This window comes from Lepidochelys kempii, chromosome 13 (genome assembly GCF_965140285.1).
Source record: "Lepidochelys kempii isolate rLepKem1 chromosome 13, rLepKem1.hap1, whole genome shotgun sequence".
Classification (NCBI taxonomy): domain Eukaryota; kingdom Metazoa; phylum Chordata; order Testudines; family Cheloniidae; genus Lepidochelys; species Lepidochelys kempii.
The window spans coordinates 35,896,273-35,919,260 of record NC_136392.1 but is presented as its reverse complement, the minus strand read 5'-3'; the positions used below and the strand labels follow the sequence as shown (position 1 = coordinate 35,919,260).

The 22,988-nt window shown below is 44.8% G+C and overlaps 3 pseudogenes; all 3 read left to right on the top strand.

Moving 5' to 3' along the window:
- The first annotated feature begins 865 nt into the window (after positions 1 to 865).
- On the top strand, positions 866 to 1,802 carry LOC140897137 (olfactory receptor 14A16-like; annotated as a pseudogene).
- A 10,879-nt stretch (positions 1,803 to 12,681) lies between these two features.
- On the top strand, positions 12,682 to 13,419 carry LOC144929233 (olfactory receptor 14A16-like; annotated as a pseudogene).
- A 5,323-nt stretch (positions 13,420 to 18,742) lies between these two features.
- The window catches only part of LOC140897253 (olfactory receptor 11L1-like), a 46,014-nt pseudogene continuing 41,768 nt past the window's right edge, over positions 18,743 to 22,988 (top strand).

Below are 22,988 nucleotides of genomic sequence, written 5' to 3'. Positions count from 1 at the left end.
CAGCAGGACACTGGCAGAGATAAGAACAAAAGCCAAGTCTCCTGGCTGCCTCTGACCCTCACAGAACAGGTATACAGTCACAGAGGGAAACGACACAAGCTAGCAGTAACTGTGCAATTCTACTAGCCCATCTTTACTCAGAGATGGGAGTGGAGCTGGGATTGGTGCCATCAATCAATTTGTAACCAAGTGGCAGGTCATCTATAAACAGAGTTTGGAGAGGAATTGTTACAGACAAGCTTGCACTTAGAACACTTAGAGAGTCTGTCATATTTCCATAGAAAGTGGGAATTGGGCTGTCTTGGAGTTCTAGTACTTTAGTTCCGTGCCCAAGTTTTCCTCTGTTGTTTGACAGAGTTGAGGAGCCATCTTTGCTTGACCTCTGTGGTTGTTGTTGTTGTTGTTTTTGCAGTTTCAGTCTTTAATGCATTTGTTCAAGTGACATCTTGGGACAGATCCCCGGATGGTACAAACTGATATAGCCCCATGGATTTTATGGGAGTTATGCTAATTGACACTATTGCGATAACACATCTGAGTAGTGGTCTGATTCTATGCAGTACTTGTAGCCATGTTGGTCCCAGAATATTAAATAGACAAGGTTGGTGAGGTAGTATGGGAGGCTCAAAATCTTGTCTCTCTCACCCAGGGAAGCTGATCCAATAACAGCTATTACCTCACTCACTTTATCTCTCTAGTGCTCTCTGATTTTCAGCAGTGGAAGGATTGGAGGGGTGCTGTGCACATTTAACAGAAGATCATAGGACATTACTCAGAAGGGAATCAAGGCCCTCTGACAGTCAAATCCTGAGTATGGACCTTCTTCTTCCCTCCACAGCCATCACACAATGTGCTGAGGAAGAAAATGTACAACCGAACCACCATGACCAAGTTACTTCTCCTGGCATTCTCTGACAATTCGGGAGCTGCAGATTTTGCACTTTGTGATGTTTCTGGTGCTTTACCTGCCAGGTCTGATGGGGAATCTTCTCATCATCACAGCTATAGCTCTCAACCACCATCTTCACAATCCCATATACTTCTTCGTGGTGAATCTGGCCATCTTGGACCCTGGATTCATTTCCGTCACCATCCCCAAATCCATGGCCAATTCTCTCATGAACACCAGGGTGATTCTTTATTCTGGATGTGCCGCCCAAGTCTTTCTCTTTATGTTCCTTGGTTCAGTTGCTATTGGCATCCTGACTGTCATGGCATATGATCGATATGTCGCCATCTGCCAACCACTGCACTATGAGAGAGTGATGAACAGGAGAGCTTGTATACAAATGGCAGCCAGTACCTGGATCAGTGGTATTCTTTACTCTGCCCTGCATACTGGAAACACATTTGCATTATCCTTCTGTGGAGGAAACGTGGTGAATCACTTCTTCTGTGACAACCCCCAGTTAGTCAAGCTTGCCTGTTCTGACTCAGACCTCAGTGTAAGTGGGGTTATTGTCTTCAGTGCTTGCTTAGCTTTAAGCTGTTTTGTTTTAATAATTGTGTCATATGTTCAGATCTTCAGATCCGTTCTAAGAATCCCCTCTCCACAGGGCAGGCATAAAGCCTTCTCTACCTGCCTGCCTCACCTCACTGTTGTCTCTTTGTTTGTTTTCACTGGCATCACTGCCTACCAGAAACCCAGCTCCAGGTCCATATCACATCTGGATCTATTCCATATCTATTTCTATTCCATTGTACCTCCAATGCTGAATCCGATCATCTACACTATGAGAATCCAAGAGATCAAAGCTGCCCGGAGGAAACTGATTGGACAGAGGTTTTTTTATGACCAATAAAATATCCATCTTTCTCCTTTGATTTTAATTTCCTTCTGTGCTTCCTTGAAAATATAATGAAATGATGACATAATTGTCTCCACAAGAACATGGTTTGTCATCTCTTTATGCAAAAAGGGGAATTTGCACTTGCAAAAATGAAAACACCACTCAAGTCAATGGACCTAATGTAACTGCATACCAATGTAATGTAAATAATATCATTATCTATCTGTTTGCCTTCTATCTATCTATCATAGGATTGTGTACTGCCACCCATCACCACACTATGTTAGCACCTTCTACATAAAATCATTAGCCCTATCAAAGTCCTTAGTGAACCTCAGGGAGTGTCTGTCTTCTTTTTTGGAGTAAAAATTGGATTGCAGTATCAGTGCAGTATCTGTAATTTTTTTGCCTCTGTCTCTGTTTTTTTAGTTTATTTTTTGATGGGTTGGTTTCTTTCTTTTTTTGAAGTGTTTTTGGAGGTGGGAATGACTGGAGAGATAGTAAGTGTTCACTTACACATCATTGTCGATGTTTTGTTATCTATCGAGGGTGTCCATATGTGATATGTTTGATGGGGTTTTCTGAGCGAGCTGAAAGATTTCTTTCCACAGTGATAAAGGTGTGCACAAGAAGTGTCTGCATGGTTTTCTGTTGAAATAATTATATGAATCAGGCTGGGATAGGATTGTGCTTTTAATGTGTGTTAGGGAACCAAGAGCCTTAGGTAGACATCTTTTCATTATTGTATCAATAAATAAATAAATCAATGCTGTGTCATTCGTGCTACGGTGGGAAAGGGTTGTTTGTTTGTTTGTTTGTTTGTTTGTTTGTTGCAGCTCTGTGTACGTTTCTTAAAGACAGTCAGACTTGATAATGAGGCCAATTTTGATCCCTTTTAAATAACTGGGATATAGCAAATCACTTCAAATAGATCAGGATTTGGCCAATGGCCAATACACACAAAGATCCAAAAATGGGTAATGGTGGCCAGGAGAAAGTGAGTGCAACAGAGACGCATGAGTAAATTCCTCAGCTCAGGTTTCAGAGGGGAAGCCATGTTAGTCTGTATCAGCGAAAACAACAAGGATTCCTTGTGGCACCTTCGTGACTAACAGATTTATTTGGGCATAACCTTTCATGAGCTATAACGCACTTCATCAGATACATGCCGTGAAAAATACAGTAGGCTGTATAGTTATACCTTCTGTATATTTATAACTGCCTACTGTATTCTTCACTCCATGCATCTGATGAAGTGGGTTTTAGCCAATTAAAGCTTATGCCAAAATAAATTTGTTAGTCTCTAAGGTGCCACGAGGACTTCTCCCGGTTTTCCTCATCTCAGCTAACCCTGTGCTAATGAAGAGTATCTCCATCAATATTGCTGGTTTGATACTGGCCCAAAGACACAAGGCTAAATTCAACCGTGACATAAACAGTGGTGTATGCAGTGTTGTTGCAGCCATGCTGGTCACTGAATATTAGAGAGACACGGTAGGTGAACTAATATCGTTTATTTGACCAAGTTCTGCAGGGGAGAAAGACAAGCTTTCAAACGTATACAGAGCTCTTCTTCAGGTCTGGAGATGAGCTCTCCATAAGGTACACCTTCTCTCTCTAAGAAATACCAGCATGAGTAATTTGGCTGGTGTCATATCATTATAATATTGGTATAAATGGAAAAGTGTCATCACATGCACTGAGCTGGCATTTTATGCATCATCCGTTGTAAAACTAGTCACATCTGAGCTCAGAAAGGATATCACAAAGCAGGCCTATTATTAGTATTAGGATACTCATCTTTGTGCATGGATATATACAATGCATATATGAGGGACAAAAGCTGACATCGGTTGAGCTTGGGAATTCACATCTGCTGTCAACACTCATGATTATTAATCCATCGCTCAGTTCCTCTGAATGTTTTGCACTAAGGCCCTGATTCAGCAAACCCCTTTAGAAAGTGCTTAACTTTAAACACGTGAGTTGTTCCACTGGTGATTTACAGTTAAAAACTCATCCTTTATTGGATTAGATTTAGGGCTAGGTCTAAACTGGTGTCAGACCTGTCACCGCCTGAATATTTCTCCTTCCCCTGTTAATCCATCTTCTACAATTGAGGCATTTGAATTACTAACCCCTTCTGGAGACTGGTTTATAAACACAGAATAAGAGTTGTCTCAAATCTCTGGGTTGGATTGACCCAACGTTACTAGGCTGTTATGCCCCTCCTCTGCTCCCTAGTCCCTCTGATGGGGTCTCTTTCTGCTCTGCAGTGCAGGTCGCTCCAGCAAGGTTTCCCTCTGGCTGCTCTAGAGAGCTTCTTCAAAAGTTCTCTCTGGTCCTGGGTCTCCTCTCTGCATCTCCTGCAGGAGACTCCCTTCTCCCTGACTTTCTTCTACTCTTTGTCTCTGGATCAGAGATCAAAGCTGGGTGTCCCTGGATTGAATGGGAGCTCTCTACTCCTCAGCCTGGAAGTCCCAAGAACCCTGATTCAAGACAGGGCTCAGAGGGCTTCCAGATTCCATGCCATGGAGCTGGGAGCCTGGAATCCCAGGGTCCAGGGCTCTGAGGTAACCTTGCCATGCAGACTGTCCTGGGTAGGAACCTGAGGCCTTCCAGATTCCCAGGCCAACTGGCTCCTTGGAACCAACACTGAGATGGGAAGCCTGGGGAGCCAGTGGTCCCAAGTGATTGGAAGCCCTGGGGTACCCAGTCTGGGACAGTTGCATGGCTGGCCAGACCCTGAGCAGCAGTCCCTAAGCCCATTCCCTAGGACCTTGATCAGACCGCACTGCCAATGACTGCTGCCAGATTACTGAGCAACGGCTGCAGGATCTGGCTCTGGCATCCAAATTCAGCCCCGAACAAGGCCAGCTTCTCCAAGATGGAGCAACAGTAGGGGCTGAAAAATGATTTCATCTCCCTGCAATGTGCAGAGAAAGGGCTCACAGGGTCTTCAGTGCAGGACACTGAGTCGCAGATCACATGGTCTTTGTCAACAGGATTCTAGGGGCACAACACAAGTCTTGTTACACAGAGCTCTGTGCCCTGCAGGCATGTTTGCTGAGCAACACCCCACCAGCCCCCCCAATCCCACAACCTGCCCTTAGGTGTAGCAGCAATTTCTAAGAAGTTGCTTCCCAAATGCTTGAGTTGGACTAACCAACAAGACACTAGCCTTGGTGGACACTGACCTGAGGATCCTCCAGTGAGATCCTCAGTTTCCTGCCCCATGCCAGGGGGTGGTAGTTGTGCCTTGTTGTTGTTCAGCTTTTGCTGTAATTTATGGAACGTTTAACTGGAACGTGGTCCAAACACAGGCCTTAGAACCAGAACAGAGTTGCAAACAGAGTCCTCTTTACCCAGGCCTATCGGCTATTTAGCCTATTCCTGGCCATGTGTGGTGCATCTGCTGTTGGCTAGCTCTGTGACGTACCTCCATCACCTACATGAGGACATGGCACACTGAGCACCATCCAACAGCTCCCATCCAGGGTCCACCTCCTGGATGGATGATGAGCCCTAGACAGGCCATAGAAGAAGAGGAGAAGGAGGTGGTCCTCAGGAGAAAATTGTTGGAACTTCGGTCTCCAACCACGCCCTATCCCCCTCGACACACAAAATGGTCTTTCAAAAGACACCCCTAATCGCAATTAAACAAACTAAATTCCGACAGGCCAAACCGTCAGCTGATGTAAATCGGCCATAGCACAATTGAAATCAAAGGGTCAGGCCATCAGTCGGCATAACTAGCCCTAGCCCTTTGAGAAAACAAAGATAAACTAATATGTCTTGACTGACTGTTACTTACAAGTCTGAAATATGAGAGACATGTTTAGAAAGATTTGGAGAACATGGATTGATATCCGATCCCTCTTAGTCCCAAGAGAGAATGGCCACAGACACAAAGAACCCAAAACAAAACCTCTTCACCCCACTAGATAGGAAAGTATCTGTTGTCCCCACTGGTTCCTTTGGTCTGGTGCCAATCAGGTTACTTGAGCTTCTTAACCCCTTACAGGTAAGGAGGAATTTAAGCTACCCCTATGGTTATGACACGCCCCCAAATCACAGACGGTGTCGGACAACCTGCTGTGATTTCTTCCTGGAGCTTGAGGAGAAAACAGAGTTAATAAGACACATGCACCTCTAGAGATACTACTGATTATATAAAAACTAAGAATATGTTCCACATTTCAACAACAATTTTAACCAGTTGATTCTGGGAAACTTTCACGAGAGAGTGCATCAGCCACTTTGTTAGAAGCTCCTGAAATGTGTTGTATTTCAAAATCAAAATCTTGGAGCGCTAGACGCCACTGAAGAATTTTTTTGTTCTTGTCCTTGACGGTATGAAGCCACTACAGCGTAGCATAGTATGTTTGCAGGCGGAAACGCCGTCGCCAAACGTATGGACGTAGCTTTTCCAGAGCGTACACAATGGTGTAGCATCCCTTTTCGCTGCTTTACCAGTGACTTTCCCTCCCAGACAGTTTCTTGCTCAGAAACATCACAAAATAGAATTCTTGATGTGGTCGTTTCTGCATTAAGACTGCTCTCACACCATGCTCGGACACATTTGTGGTTACTAGGAATGGTTTGTCAAAGTCTGGGGCCCTTAGCACAGGGTCAGACATGAGTGTTGCTTTAAGCCAGTTAAAGGCCTTCTAACACTGTTCAGTCCACTGAACTGCATTTGGTGCTTTCTTTTTGGTTAGTTTTGTCAGCGGGGCGGCGTTTCGGCTGTATTGCGTTACAAATCGTCCGCAATATCCGGCCAAGCCAAAGAAGGATTGGACCTGTTTCTTTGACTTTGGAACAGGCCACTTTTGCGGAGCAGCCATTTTGGCTTGTAGGGGGTTGATAGTTCCTTGACCCACCTGGTGTCCAAGGTAATTCACTCTTTTTAGGCCTATTTGACACTTTTTGGCCTTCACAGTTAGCCTGACTCCCTTATGCTCTTGAAGACTTTTTGCAGATGCTCCAGGTGTTCTGCCCATGAGTCAGAAAATAAGGCCACATCATCAACGTAGGTGACTTCCAATCCTGCAAGAAGACAATCTACAAGTTTTTGGAAAGTGGTGGGTGCATTTCGCAGGCTGAAAGGGAACACATTAAATTCACACAGCCATACATGGGTGATGAAGGCTGACCTTTCCTTGGCGGATTAATCCAGTGGTACTTGGCAGTACCCCTTGGTTAAGTCTAAGGCAGAGATGAACTGGGCAAACCGCATTTTCTCCAACAGTTCATCTTTTTGTGGCATTGGATAGTTGACTGGGCGAGTTACAGCACTTAGCTTACAGTAGTCCATGCAAAAGCAGATCTCCCCTTCCGGTTTGGGAACTAGAACCACTGGAGAGGCCCATGCACTGCCAGAGAGGCGGATTACACCCATCTGTAGCATATCCTGGAACTCCCATTCTATAGCAGTTTTGGCTTGAGGAGACATCCGGTAAGGTTGGGCTCCAATTGGGTGAGCATTACCTGTGTCAATGGAGTGGTATGCCCGTTCGGTCCGTCCTGGGGTGGCTGAGAACACTGGTGCATAGCTAAGACACAGCGCCTTGATCTGCTGTCGCTGCATACGCCCAAGGGTCTTGGAGAGGTTCACCTCTTCCACACCAGCAAGCACTTTTCCCTTCGTCGTAGACACCATCAGGCCACTCAGCGTCGTCTCCTTCCTGGGCTGTAAACTGACAAAACTTTAATTCTCTGGAATAAAAGGACTTTAGAGAATTAAAATGGTACATATTCGGATTTAGGTTTGAGGTGGGGGATGCTGTGAGAAAGCTCTTGGCCCGTAAATGTCCCATCCCATGGCGCTTCCATTTTATGGGCCTGGAGCGCCTTCAAGACCACAACCTGGTTCCCCTACTTTATCGTACCAGGCTTTTTGCTCTTCCTGAACATCTTTTAGATTTTCTTTAGCAAGGGCTAACGAGGTACGGAGGGTGTTTTGTAAGATGTTCACAAAGTCCAGACTGTTAGTTCCTGGAGAAGGTGTAAACCCCTCCCATTGCTGCTTCACCAGCTGTAATAGCCCCTGAATCTCATGGCCATATACAAGTTCAAATGGGGAAAACCCTAAACTGGGATGTGGTACAGCTCTGTAGGCAAAGAGCAACTGCTGCAACACTAGGTCCCAATCATTGGAGTGCTCATTTACAAATCTACGTATCATGACCGCCAAAGTTCCACTAAACTTATCCACCAGGCCATTTGTTTGATGGTGGTGTCGTAAATTTAAAGGGAAGGGTAAAGACCTTTAAAATCCCTCCTGGCGAGAGGACAAATCCTCTCACCTGTAAAGGGTTAAGAAGCTAAATGTAACCTCGCTGGCATGTGACCAAAATGACAAATGAGGAGACAATATACTTTCAAAAACTGGGAGGAGGGAGGATTTGATCTGGTCTTGGGGTTTTCCCATTCTTTGGCACACCTCACAAGACCGGACATAGGTAGAAAAATCCTTGCCCATTCCCTCCCAGTGGAACCACTTTCCAAAATGATCTTTGGTCCTGTTCACCCCAGCAAGGCCACTAGGATGATCGTGGGCTAAGCTCAAGAGCTTTACCCGGTACTTAGTTGGAACTACCAACTGTCTCTGAGTATGTCAGTCTTCCTGGTGTCCACCAGAAAGAGTTTCCTTGTATAAAAATCCTCTTTCTACAACAAACCTGGATCGATTAGAAGAGCTGAGAGGCGGTGGGTTGCTCCGTGCCGCCGTCCAAGCTCTGTGGAGGCTTTCATCTGCTTCCTGTTCAATCTGGAACTCTTCCCTTGATGCTGGAGACATCAGTTCCTCATTGGCTTGTGGACCTATGCTTGGTCCCTCTGGAAGCGATGTAGGGGATGGGGCTGTTTCCATTGACTGTGAACCGTTCTCCGCTGGTGCACTACGTTGGGGTTCAAACTGCAGCTGAGCCTCTTGAGTAGGGTTATCTGCTGCTGCCAGTGCAGGTTCGGTGCGGCCCTCTGCTGTTGAGTTTGCAAGTACTGGATTCAGTGCTGGCAATGGGTCTGGTGTTGGTTGTTCCGCCCGTTCCGGTTCTGAGACTGGCTCTGTCTGGGTCTCTGAGACTGGATCCACTACTGCTGTTGCAGACATTGGCATGGGGTCCGGTACATTACCTCTGACCTGGTCCTGGTAGAAGTTTTCGGAACAGAGCTAGGCGTGACAGCTTGCTTAGCCTGGCTGTGGGTGACCATTCCCACCCTCTTGGCTAGCTTCACATGACTGGCCAAGTCTTCCCCAACAGCATGGGGATGAGATAATCATCATAGACTGCAAAAGTCCACATTCCTGACCAGCCCTGGTACTGGACAGGCAACTTGGCTTTATGCAAATTGAAAGAGTTTGACTTGAAGAGTTGAATTGTCACTTGGGCCTCTGGGTTGAGTAAGTTGGGGTCCACTAAGGAAGCATGGATATCCGGCACCTGTTCTCCAGTGTCCCTCCACACAGTGACCTTCTTCCCACCCACACTCACAGCTTCCCTCCGCTCTGAGGGTATCTGGGAGGTATCTGGGCCTACGGATCTCTGGTGTGATTCCAGTGCAATGAACTGTAATCTGTTGGGGATCTTGGGGCAGTTGGCCTTTGCAGGCCCCGGCTCATTACATTTAAAACATCGTCCAGCTGACAGGTCACTGAGGCGAGGTGGGTTGCTGAAGAACAATGTGATGGTACGGTAAGGTGATGGAGTGTTCCTTAGGGTGTAGCTGGGGCCTTGGGCTGCCCCCGGTAGTAGGGTGTGGTCTGAGGGTGTCCCTTCTGATATCCGCTGCAACTGTGACCAGGGTTGTTTCTCTCTCCTCCCTCAACCCATTTTGTTCAAGTTTGCCCTGCCATTCTGGTGGTCTGGGACTGCTCATATTGATCAGCATAAGAAGCAAGACTTCCTGCTGAGTCCATTTTCTTATCCCATAAACAATGTTTTATTTCCTCGGACATATTCAGGAACTGCTACTGAGCCATCAAATCACACATTCCTTCGAAGCTAGTTACACCCCTTTTTTGACCCATTTATCTAACAGACCCTTTATTTGGTTTACATAAGCCACATTACTTAGTCCAGGCCCTCTCTTAAGGGTTCAAAATTTTACTCTGTAAGTTTCAGGTGTAACTTGAAATTGCTTTAAAATCAAATCCTTGAAATTATTATAGTCAGAGACCTCCTCAATAAGCATCTTATTGAATATGTCCAGAGCTCTTCCAGTCAATTTTGTGACCAATGTGGTCATCTTGTGAGCTTACGGAATTTAATGGATTGTGCAGAGTCTCTCAAAGGTGAGAAAATATTCAGCAATATCACTAGATTTATAGAATCATAGAATATCAGGATTGGAAGGAACCTCAGGAGGTCATCTTGTCCAACCCTCATCATACTGTGGACATAGTTGCTCCCATTTGTGGATTGTTGGTTAAGGATTGTTAGGATTATACGATATATTTTGCTGAGTCTTTGCTTTCTCCATCTCCAGTGCATGCTTCCTCTCTTTTTCCCTCTCCTCCATTTCTTTTTCCTTTGCCTCCATTTCTTTCCTGTGGACAGCATCTTTGGGTTTTTTTGCCTTGGGTTCTGTCATCTTAGCCTCTCTGTTTTTAACTAACTTTGCAACCAAGAGTTAAAAAGAAAACTGGCTTGTCAAATTTTTCTTCTGTAATGTGATTCCTATGTTCTCTGATAGATATTCTCAGCCTACAGAAAAATCCTTTGTCTCCAGGTAAATAGACAGAAAAACCCTCTAGTTGCTCTTAGCTAAAAGCTCTTAGCTTCAGGTCTGTGAAAAACTTGTGATTTTCCCCGCAGGAGACTACCTTGCCTTGAGGTAGAGAAAACTCCAGCTCAGAAAGACAAATCCCTTTTGTTATACTTGCTACTCTGCCCCCCCCCCCAGGCAGAGACAGAAAAACTCTAATTGCTTTCAACTTAAAACCTGCTTCCAAACAGACCAAAGGAAAAATATGTCCTTTTAAAATCCTACTGTGCTTCTGCTTCAAAATGATCTAAAAAAAATAAATCTCAAAATGGTCCCACAAAAATCTCAAAATGATCCCACCGCTCTGCCACCATGTCAAGGTTCCTTCCGCAATGTGAACTCTAGGGTACAGATGTGGAGACCTCCATGAAAGACCCCCTAAGCTTATTCTTACCAGATTAGTTTAATAACTTCCTCAAGGTACAAACTTTGCCTTGTCCTTGCACTTGCCACCACCAAGCGTCTTAAACAAAGAACAGGGAAAGAGACCACTTTGAGACGTCTTCCCCTCTAATATCCCCCAAGCCCTACACCCCCTTTCCTGGGGAAGGCTTGATAAAAATCCTCACCAATTTGCATAGGAGAACACAGATCCAAACCCTTGGATCTTAAGAACATTGAGCAAGCAAGCAGGATTTTTAAAAAAGAATTTTAATTAAAGAAACAGTAAAAGGATCACCTCTGTAAAATCAGGGTGGTAAATACCTTACAGGGTAATCAGATTCAAAACATAGAGGTTTTAGACAAAACATAGGTTTAGACAAAACATAGGTTTTCTCTAAACATACCTCTAGACAAAAACCTTAAGTTACAAAAAGACACAAAAACAGGAATATACATTCCATTCAGCACAGCTTAATTACCAGCCATTTAAACAAAGGAAATCTAACTTATTTGTAGCTAGATTACTTGCTAACAAGTTCTAATACACCATTCCTGTTCTTTTCCCAACAAAAGCATCACACAGACAGACAGACCCTTCCCCCCCCCCCGGATCTCCAGCTTTGAAAGTATCTTGTCTCCTCATTGGTCATTTTGGTCAGGTACCAGCGAGGTTGTTTTAGCTTCTTAACCCTTTATCGGTGAAAGTGTTTTGCCTCTGGCCAGGAGGGATTTTATAGTTCTGTATAAAAAAAGGTGGTTACCCTTCCCTTTATATTTGTGACACCTTATCTCTCTCATGCTCTGATTGTCAGCAGTGAGGAGCACTCGCTGCTCCTCGTCAATGGAAGGATCGGAGGACTGCTGTGCACATTTAACAGTAGATCATGGGACATTACTCAGAAGGAATCAAGGTAATTCCCTCTGACACTTGAATCCTGAGTATGGACCTTCTTCTTCCCTCCACAGCCATCACACAATGTGCTGAGGAAGAAAATGTACAACCGAACCACCATGACCAAGTTCCTTCTCCTGGCATTCTCTGACAATTCGGGAGCTGCAGATTTTGCACTTTTTGGTATTTCTAAGATTTACCTGGCAGGCCTGATGGGGAATCTTCTCATCATCACAGCTATAGCCCTCAACCACCATCTTTACACCCCCATATTCCCGGCATCCAGTGCTGAGAGGCAAAACAACAGCAGGGGTTCGTTACCCGGTGTGTTTCACTCAATAATCACAATGGGGTGGAGAAGCAGAAAAGTTTATTTGCAACTGCAAACAAGGTACAGGGAGAATAGAATCTCAAATCCTGCACACCATAGCAGGTTATTACACACACTTTTATATTCCTTAATGCTACTGCACTACACAACATCCAATTAAAACTTTGCACAAAAACGCTGCCTTCCTTATATGGGTTACAATAATATTTTTTTCCTGCATCCTCTAACAAGCATTCCTAGCAATTTAAACAACCAGCACATTCTGTCTGGCCTTGTAGCTCTCTCTCCTATTATCTTTTACTTGGCGTCAGAAAACCTTACACTATAAGGCATTATCTGCGACTGCAAAATTGTTTTAAGATCAAAAGAGCTTACTTGAACCAGCCAGGCCTGAATTCTATTAAGGAGGGGTTGAGAAGAAGCCCTTAGGCCTTCAGTAGGGAGACTTCCTCGACCCTTCTGTTCCTCCATCCTCTCCACTTAACTAGTGGCCATGCCCTGAGGGCTCCAACACCATGTACTTCTTCCTGGTGAATCTGGACATCCTGGACCCTGGATTCATTTCCGTCACCATCCCCAAATCCATGGCCAATTCTCTCATGAACACCAGGATGATTTCTTATTCTGGATGTGTCGCCCAAGTCTTTCTCTTCATGTTCTTTAGTGCAGCTGATATTGGCATCCTGACTGTCATGGCATATGATCAATATGTTACCATCCGCCAATCATTGCACTACAAGAGTGCCTGGATCAGTGGTATTCTTTACTCTGCCCTGCATACTGGAAACACATTTGCATTATCCTTATGTGGAGGAAATGTGGTGGATCAGTTCTTCTCTGACATCCCCCAGCTACTCAAGCTTGCCTGACTTCAGACCTCAGTGAAAGTTGGGTTATTGTCTTCAGTGCATGCTTAGCCGTAAGCTGTTTTGTTTTAATAATTGTTTCCGATCTTCAGATCAGTTCTAAGAATCCCATCTGTACAGGGCCAGCATAAAGCCTTCTCTACCTGCCTGCCTCACCTCACTGTTGTCTCTTTGTTTGTTTTCACTGGCATCATTGCCTACCTGAAACCCAGCTCCAGGTCCTTATCACTCCTGGATCTCATGGTGGATGTTTTCTTTTCCATGGTACATGCAAAGCTGAATCCGATCATCTACAGCATGAGGAACAAGGAGATCAAAGCTTCCCTGAGGAAACTGATTAGAAGGAGGTTATTTACAACCAATAAAAAGTCTATCTTTCTCTTTTGATTTTAGTTTCTTTCTGTGCTTCCTTGACATATTTGAAAACACCACTCAAGTCAATGGATCTAATGTAAATGCATACCAATGTAAAAAATATCATCATCCATCTGTTTGCTTGTCTATCTATCTCTGACAGGATTGTGTACTACTACCCATCACCATGCTATGTTAGCACCTTCTATATAAAATCATTAGCCATATCAAAGTCCTTAGTGAACCCTCAGGGAGTGTCTGTCTCTTCTTTTTTGGAGTAAAAATTGGATTGCAGTATCAGTACAGTAGCTGTATGTTTTTTGCCTATGTCTCTGTTTTTTTAGTTTATTTTTGATGTGTTGGGAACCAAGAGCCTTAGGTAGACATCTTTTCATTATTGTAATCCCAAATAAATAAATCAATTTGTGCTATAGTGGGAAAGGGTTGTTTGTTTGTTTGTCTGTCTGGTGAAGAGAAAACTGTGGAGTATTTCTTAAAGACAGTCAGCCATGATAATGAGGCCAATTTTGATCCCTTTTAAGTCACTGGGATATAGCCACTCACTTCAAATGGATCAGGATTTGGCCAATGGCCAATACACACAAAGATCCAAGAATGGGCAATGGTGGCTGGGAGAAAGTGAGTGCAACATAAATGCATGGGTAAATTCCCCATCTCAGGTTTCAGACAGATAGCTGTGTTAGTCTGTATCAGCGAAAACAACAAGGAGTCCTTTGCTTGGTGTCATATCATTATAATATTGGTGTAAGTGTAAAAGTACCGTCACATGCACTGACCTAGCATTTCATGCATCATCCATTCTAAATCTAGTCACATCCAAGCTAAAAAAGGATTTCACGAAGTAGGCCTATTATTAGTATTAGAATACCCATCTTTGTGCATGGATATATATAATTTCATATATGAGGGACAAACGTATAGTATGTGATTCAAGAGATAGAGCGATAGATCGAACAATGGATAGATAAACCCAATTATTGTGACTCATTTTCTCTTCATGTCTAGACAGACAGACATAGACAGTCTATAAGTAGACAGACAGACTCTGGGGTAACCTTGCCATGCAGACTGTCCTGGGCCAGGAACCTGAGGGTTTCCAGACTCCCAAGTCTGGAACAGTTCCATTGTTGGCCTGTCCCTGAGCAGCAGTCCATAAGACCCATACAGCGGCTGAGTGAAACTAACAATCTTGTCAATCACATCTGCTGATAGGCTAATAGCAGCTTTGAAACTGACAAGATTGTCAGTTTCACTGGGTAGATTCTTGAGTCCTGGGAAGCAAATTTTGTTTCTGAGACACCATGTGTTGATATTTCTAAAAAAAATATGTTTTTTTGTTTAGAGTTTCTGGTTAGAGGGAAATTTTGAAATAGCAATATTTCACATGAAGCAGAAATCCTGCCTTTTAGCCAGCTCTACTTACTTAGGTGGAAGAGGGAAAGTCCGTGATTTTTGGAAGATGCAGAAGTGTGAGGTAGTGAAGGGCAGAGAAAACTATGGCTGGTTGAAGAAGGAGAATGTTGTAGTTCATTGATGGAGAAAAAATTGCCATTTGCTTAATGGTGAAAAATTACACTTAAAAGTTAGTTAAAAGTTAATTAATGGGAAAATTATTTGCTGAGGGAAGGAGGATGTTATGCTGGATAAATTGCTGAGAATTTGGTGGACGAAGTCAATGTATTTTACATGTGTTCGTACTGTCCTGGGCACAGACCTACAGTCTGGACTCTCTTTTCATTCAAAATGGATAAGTAAAACAAATATTGCAATCACTTGATTCTATGGCTCAGGCCACAAGGCTATGTCTATGTAAGAGATCACCCAGTCGGATGTGGCCCATCCCTGCAGCCATTGCTCAGATTGCACTGCCACTGACTGCTGCCAGAATGCTGAGTAAGGGCTGCAGGATCTGGTCCTGGCATCCCAAATTCATACCCAAACAAAAACACCTTATCCAATGTAGAACAACAGCAGGGGCTGAAAAATGTTTCCAGATCCCTGTAGTCTGCAGAGAAAGCTCTCTGGTTCCTCAGTGCAGGACAGTGTGTCCCAGATCACATGGTCTTTGTCGGCGGACAGAACAAAAGCCTTGTTAGGCAGAGTTCTGTGCACTGAACATAAGAACGTAAGAACGGCCATACTTTGTCAGACCAATGGTCCATCTAGCCCAGTATCCTGTCTTCCAACAGTGGCCAATGTCAGGTGCCCCAGAGGGAATGAACAGACAGGTTGTCATCACGTGATCCATCCCATCGCCCATTGCAAGTTTCTGGCAAACAGAGGCTAGGCACACCATCCCTGCCCATTCTGCTAATAACCATTGATGGACCTATCATTCTTGATCTTATCTAGTACTTTTTTGAACCCTGTTATAATCTTGGCCTTTGCAACATCCTCTGGCAAGGAGTTCCACAGGTTCACTGTGCATTGTGTGAAAAAATAGTTCCTTTTGTTTGTTTTAAATCTGATGTCTATTAATTTCATTTTGTGACCCCCTCTAGTTCTTGTAGTATGGGAAAGAGTAAATAACACTTCCTTATTTACTTTCTCCACCCCAGTCCTGATTTTATAAACCTCTATCATATCCCCCCCTGAGTCAACAGAGGGGGTTTTGCTGACCAAATCCTGCAGCCTTAGCAGGGAAGCCATTTGGAGAAGCTGCTTCACAAATGCTTGAGTTGGATTCTCCAACAGGCCACCTTGGAAGACAGGGTGATGAGCCCTAGACAGAGCTTAGAGGAGAGGGCAGTGGTATTCAGGGGAAACTGTTGGATCTTCAGTCTACAGCAATTCCCTATCCCCATCCACAAACATAAAGGGCTTTCAAGAGATACCCCCAATCCAAAATAAACAAAACAAACTCTGACAAACTAGGCCCTCAGCTGGTGTAAATTGGCCAAACCTTGATTGAAATCAAACGGCCAGGTCATCAGTTGGTGTAAATAGCCCTAGCTACTTTGAAATCAATGGAACTGCATCAATTTACACCAGCTCAGGACATGACCTTTCATTTTTAATGCTTGCCTCTGGGTACCGCTTAGTGGCCAGCTTTGAACACCCCAGGCAGCCTGACCTCTGGGTTCCTCTGGTGGTTGCCTCCCAAGAGCTGCTGATGCAATGCAGGAGAAAACATTCTCTGCTGCCCCAGTAGCAATCATGTAGAGTTAATGAAGGAACAGGTTAGTCCAGGCCAGCTGAGCTTCTGGTGCTTCTAGTCTCTTAGCTCTTGTATGTCACATGACTGTGCTATAAATATACATTTGACTTGTCCAAACTTAGCCAAATCTGCCTTGATTTTAGCCAAGGGTCCTTTCAGGGATGTTGCCGTCATGTGAGATCCAGGGCAGGTCTGTTCCCCGTCTGTGGGGTTAGGGTTGGCTGGGACAGGTTGTCCAGGTGGTTTTTTCCTGAGGTCACATGAGAGCTGGGCTCACAGCCCTGGAGCCTAGACTCATCTATTCAGCCCCAGAGGAAGGACATACTGGCTGTGACGGTGTTTGATGCCTGCACAACCCAGGAGCAGTTCTAGATTTTCAGGGGTTTTCAGTCCCTCATCCAGTTTAGTGAATCAACTCTTGGCAAAGCCTGCCTGAGGAGGGGAGCAGGCAGCGCCCATCTGTAGAGGGGCTCCCTGTCTGCTAGGAACTGCGGAGAGACCCAGGGACTCAGGAAATCCATCCATGGGACATGGAAACCGCTGCTGGATAATGCAATGATGCTTACATGTGAAAGCTATGGTAATAGACTGTTGTGAATGGACATATATGGATAGATAGTGGCCAATGTTTTCTACCACTGGAGGATCAAAGGATCGAAGGAACAGACAAGGTAGTCATCAAGTGGTCCATCCCGTCGCACATTCCCACTTCTGGCAACAGAGGATACGGATGCCATCCCTGTCCACCTTGGCTAATAGCAATTGATGGACCTGTCCACCATAAATTTAGCTAGTTCTTTTTGAACCTCAGTACATACCCGGCTGAGCTCAGTGGGTATATAGTCGGATAGAGTTTGAGCTGGTGCCCAGGCTACCTCTGGCTACTTGGCTTTTTTTTTCTGCAGTAACTTCGGCAGAGCTACCCCATGTCTGTTTGCTGGAGCTGGGAAGATGCTCCCCGCTGCAGCATAGATGGATGCCCAGGAGGTCAATGGGAGAGGAATCCAGACCTCCCGGTCAATCACCATATCCCATGTGAAACACTGCTGCCAGCTGAGAACAAAGGCTGTAAATGGGTGCACTGAGCAGACACATGATAAGACACAGCCTATCCCCCATAGACCTCATAAAAGACCAGGCAGACAAAGGGAAGGAGGGAAACAGAGGCTCGGGGAGGAGAAGTGACCGGCCCAAGGTCACACAGCAAGCCACTGGCAGAGACAAGAACAGAACCCAAGTCTCTTGACCGTCGCTGCCACGCTCAGACCAGACATAAAGTCACAGAGCGATGCAACTAGCCCATCAACACCCAGAGATAGGAGTGGAGCTGGGACTGGTGCCGTCAATCAATTTGTAACAAGGTATCAAGTCATCTATATACAGAGCTTGAGAAGGAATCATTACAGACAAGCTTACAATTTGGATGCTCAGAAAATCTGTCATATCTCCCTAGTGGGAATCCGGTGGTCTTGGAGATCTAGTACTTTAGTTTCATGCCCAATTTTTTCCTCTGTTGTTTCACAGAGCTGAGGGACCATCTTTGCTAGATCTGTGGGCTTGGGTTGTAATTTGTTCCAGTCTTTAATGCATTTGTTCAAGTGACATCTTGGGTCAGATACTCAGATGGTATAGAACTAGGGTGACCAGATAGCAAGTGTGAAAAATTGGGACAGATGGTGGGGGGAAGTAGCGCCTATATAATACAAAAACCTGAGTATTGGGACTTTCCCTATAAAATCAGGACATCTGGTAAGCCTAGTGTAAATTGAAGCTGCCCCGTGGACTGTTAGACAGTTATGTCAATTGACACTAGTGGTCTGAGTAGTGGTCTGATTGCATGCAGTAGTTGTAGCTGTGTTGGTCCCAGAATATTAAAGACACAAGATGGATGAGGTAGTCTGTGTGGTTCAAAATCTTGTCTTTCTCACTAACAGAAGTTGGTCCAATAACGGATATTACTTCACTCAAGTTATCTCTCTAGTGTTCTGATTGTCAGCAGTGAGGAACACATACTGCTCCTAATCAATGGAAGGATGAGAGGAGTGCTGTGCACATTTAACAGTAGATCATGAGGTATTACTCAGAACGCAATAAGGGTAATTCCCTCTGACACTCTAATCCTGACCATTGCCCTTCTCCTTCCCTCCACTGCCATCACACAATGTGCTGAGGAAGAAAATGTCCAACCAAACTGTCCTGACCGAGTTCCTTCTCCTGGGACTCTCTGATCTTCGAGAGCTGCAGATTTTGCACTTTGTGGTGTTTCTAAAGATTTACGTGGCAGGCCTGATGGGGAATCTTCTCATCATCACAGCTATAGCTCTCAACCACAATCTTCACACTTCATGTACTTCTTCCTGGAGAATCTGGCCATCCTGGACCTTCGATTCATCTCCGTCACCATCCCCAAAGCCATGGCTAATTCCCTCATGAACACCAGGGTGATTTCTTACCCTGGATGTGTCACCCAAGTCTTTCTCTTCATGTTCCTTGGTTCAGCTGATATTGGCAACCTGACCTGATCGATATGTCACCATCTGCCAACCACTGCACTATGAGAGAGTGATGAACAGGAGAGCTAGACAAAATGGAGGGGTCTTCCAGGGGTTAAAATATATTTTGTCTTGTGGGTGGACACCCCTTCCTCCCCCTGTGTAGAATCCAGCTATAAAATGGAGATTTGGAGTCACATGGGCAAGTCACATAGCCATGCATGACTCAGAACTTACAGGTAGCAGCTATTGTTCACTTGCTACGTTGAACGTCCTCAGGTAGACTTCTTATGTGGATTGGAGCCTCCCAAGACCCATTGTTCATTAAATGTTTCTTGATTGGCACTTAACTTGTACATTCCTTTCTCAAGAAGCTGACCAAATGCTTTATTAATGCTGCTTAGAAATCAAGCAAGTACACAACCAAGATTCACAACTTAGAACACAAAAATGATACATGCATACAACAGGAGGAATAGAGTCAGTAGATCAAAACCTTTACAGAGATATGTTACATGGCATATGTCGCATAAAACATATTCCAGTTACGTCAAATATACATTCATAAGCACATTTCCATAAAGCCTTATGGGGTGCAATGTCACACCGGCCACCTCCAAAAAACTGAGGATGATTTGGGAAAGTCACACCTCACAGCTGAACCTCGCTCTTCTGACTGGCTGGAGCAGGGGACCTGGGTCCAAACAGGAGAGAATGGTAGAAATCTACCCCTTATATCCCATCTGACCCATACACCAAGACTGGTGCTAGAATCAAAGACTCTCTCAAATCTCCTGAGCTCTACTGAGCCAGATTGAGAGAGTTCCTGCTTCAGAGATTTGAGAAATGAGTTTTTCATTTTGTTTCATTTTATGTATGTTTCTTTTTAGCCACTCATGATGAACAGGCTTTGGAAATTTACCAGATTGACTGAGCTTGAGACAAAGAGGCTCTATGGGGTACAGGGGCTGCTTACGTTGACCTAACTGTCAAAGTCTCTTCACTTAAATTTGGCTCCTGCCAACATAAGTGCCCCGCCACACTGATTTAATAACACCACCTCCCTGAGTGGCACAGAGTCATGGTCGATGTAAATGATACATTCTAGACACTTAAACGGCAACTGTTATTAGCCCCCAGGAGCTGACCCACGATGCCTCACACTGATCATTCCGGTCACCATTGTGAATTCAGCTGCCCAGGGTTCAGGTGGACAGGAAGCCCCTCCTCCTCTTTAAAGCCCTGCAAATTTTTGAAATTGTTTTTCTTGGTTGCCCAACATGGCAAGCCCACCCAGCAGCTCTCATTTCTTGAGTGTAACTGCCCTGTTGACCATACTGGCTACATGTTGGAGACGTGCTCCTGCCTGTAGTATGCAGGAGATATTGGATTTCTTGGGCCTGTGGGGAGAAGAAGCTGCGCAAGCACAGCTCTGATCCAGCCATAGAAATGTGAACATCTACAAAGCCTCCCTCAGTCATCTAACTCTGGGTTGAGCTTTTTTATATCCCTTGCTCTGGCTGTTCAAATTCACCAGAAAGCCACTCCACCCCAATGGAAACGTCTCCCCCTTCGCTTCACAGATGTTATGAAGGACAAAGGAGGAAGCTATAACCATTGGGATATATTTCTCACTGAGTTCCAATCTTGTAAGTACACAACACCAGTGTCCCTTCATATGACCAAAGGCACATTCGTCTGTCTTTCTGTAGCTGAAGCAGTCCTTGGTGCAGTCAAGGTGGCCGGTGTATGGCTTCATGAGCCATGAGAGCAAGGGGTAGTCTGGGTTGCCCGGATCACTATAGGCATTTCAACGTTCCCAAAGGCTTGGGTAAAAAAGTCCCTGCTTGCAGCTTTTTGAATGGGCTTGTGTTCTTAAATATGTGCGCATCATGCACCTTCTCTGAACAGCCAACACTGATGGTGAAGCATGCCTGATGATCCACCAGCACTTGCATAGCCATAGAAAAGTAACCCTTTCTGTTGATGTACTTTGTGGCAAGTCTGATGCTAAATTAGGGACACCTGTGCCATCTCTGGACCCATAGCAGTTCGGGAATTGCTGCAAATCCATTCACTATGTCCTGCACATGGCCTAGAGTCACAGTCCTGCATAGCAGGAGTAAATTAATGGCCCCATACACTCGAATGAGAGTGGTCCCTGAAATGGATTTCCTGACTCCAGAATGATTCTCAACTGACCGGTAGCAATCGTGTTGCATGTTTCCACAGTGCAATTGCCATTCACTTCTCAAGTGGATCAAGTGGAGTGTCCCAAAGGGTCGGTCCTCGGGCCAGTTTTGTTCAATATCTTCCTTAATGATCTGGAGGATGGTGTGGATTACACCCTCAGCAAGTTTGCAGATGACACTAAACTGGGAGGAGAGGTAGATATGATGGAGGGTAGGGATAGGATACAGAGGGCCCTCGACAAATTGGAGGATTGGGCCAAAAGAAATTTGATGAGGTTCAACAAGGACAAGTGCAGAGACCTGCACTTACAACGCAAGAGTCCCATGCACCGCTACAGACTAGGGACCGAATGGCTAGGCAGCAGTTCTGCAGAAAAGGACCTAGGGGTTACAGTGGACGACAAGCTGGATATGAGTCAACAATGTGCCCTTGTTGCCAAGAAGGCCAACGGCATTTTGGGATGTATAAGTAGGGGCATTGCCAGCAGATCAAGGGACGTGATCGTTCCCCTCTATTCGACATTGGTGAAGCCTCATCTGGAGTACTGTGTCCAGTTTTGGGCCCCACACTTCAAGAAGGATGTGGAAAAACTGGAAAATGTCCAATGGAGGGCAACAAAAATGATTAGGGGTCTGGAACACATGACTTATGAGGAGAGGCTGAGGGAACTGGGATTGTTTAGTCTGCGGAAGAGAAGAATGAGGGAAGATTTGATAGCTGCTTTCAACTACCTGAAAGGGGGTTCCAAAGAGGATGGTTCTAGACTGTTCTCAGTGGTAGCTGATGACAGAACAAGGAGTAATGTCTCAAGTTGCAGTGGGAGAAGTTTAGGTTGGATATTAGGAAAAACTTTTTCATTAGGAGGGTGGTGAAACACTGTATTTAAGAAGTTGTTCTCTTTTACAGTGTGTACATGCCAATACAGAAACACTGATATATGGTTTCCATAGTCCCCATTTGATATGTTTTAAAGCTTAACTCTTTTAAGTGCTCTAAAAATCCAAATAGTTACTTGGTTTGATCTGAAATTTAGTGTGTCTCATTGGGGCACAAAGTCCTGTTAATGTTCCAGATTTGGGTCATTTGACCTTGGGGTTCACAAGTTACACCTCACCCAAAATGGTTTTTTTCTGCTGCCTCGTACAGTTAAACTGAGAGTTACTAATTACTGGAGGAATCACTGACCTCACTGAGATTGCTGGCTGTGAATTTGTGAGTTCTGGGTGGCGGTTTCATTTTGGGGGGATGTAATCAAAGTTGACTTTCTTCTTGTTGCTAACATACCTGAAGAAACCCTTCTTGTTACTCTTAACATCTCTTGCTAGCTGCAACTCCAGGTGTGATTTGGCCTTCCTGATTTCACTCCTGCATGGTCGAGCAATATTTTTATACTCATCCCTGGTCTTTTGTCCAATATTCTACTTCTTGTAAATCCAGCAAGGATTTCACTGTTAAGCCAAGATGGTTGCGTGCATATTTACTATTCTTTCTACACATCGGGATGGTTTGTCCCCGTAATCTCAATAAGGATTCTTTAAAATACAGCCAGCTCTCCTGGACTGATTTTTCCCCTCATGGTATTCTCCCAGGGGATCTTGCCCATCAGTTCCCTGAGGGAGTCAAAGTCTGCTTTTCTGAAGTCCAGGGTCCATATTCTGCTGCTTTCCTTTCTTCCTTGTGTCAGGATCCTGAACTGGACCATCTCATGGTCACTGCCTCCCAGGTTCCCATCCACGTTT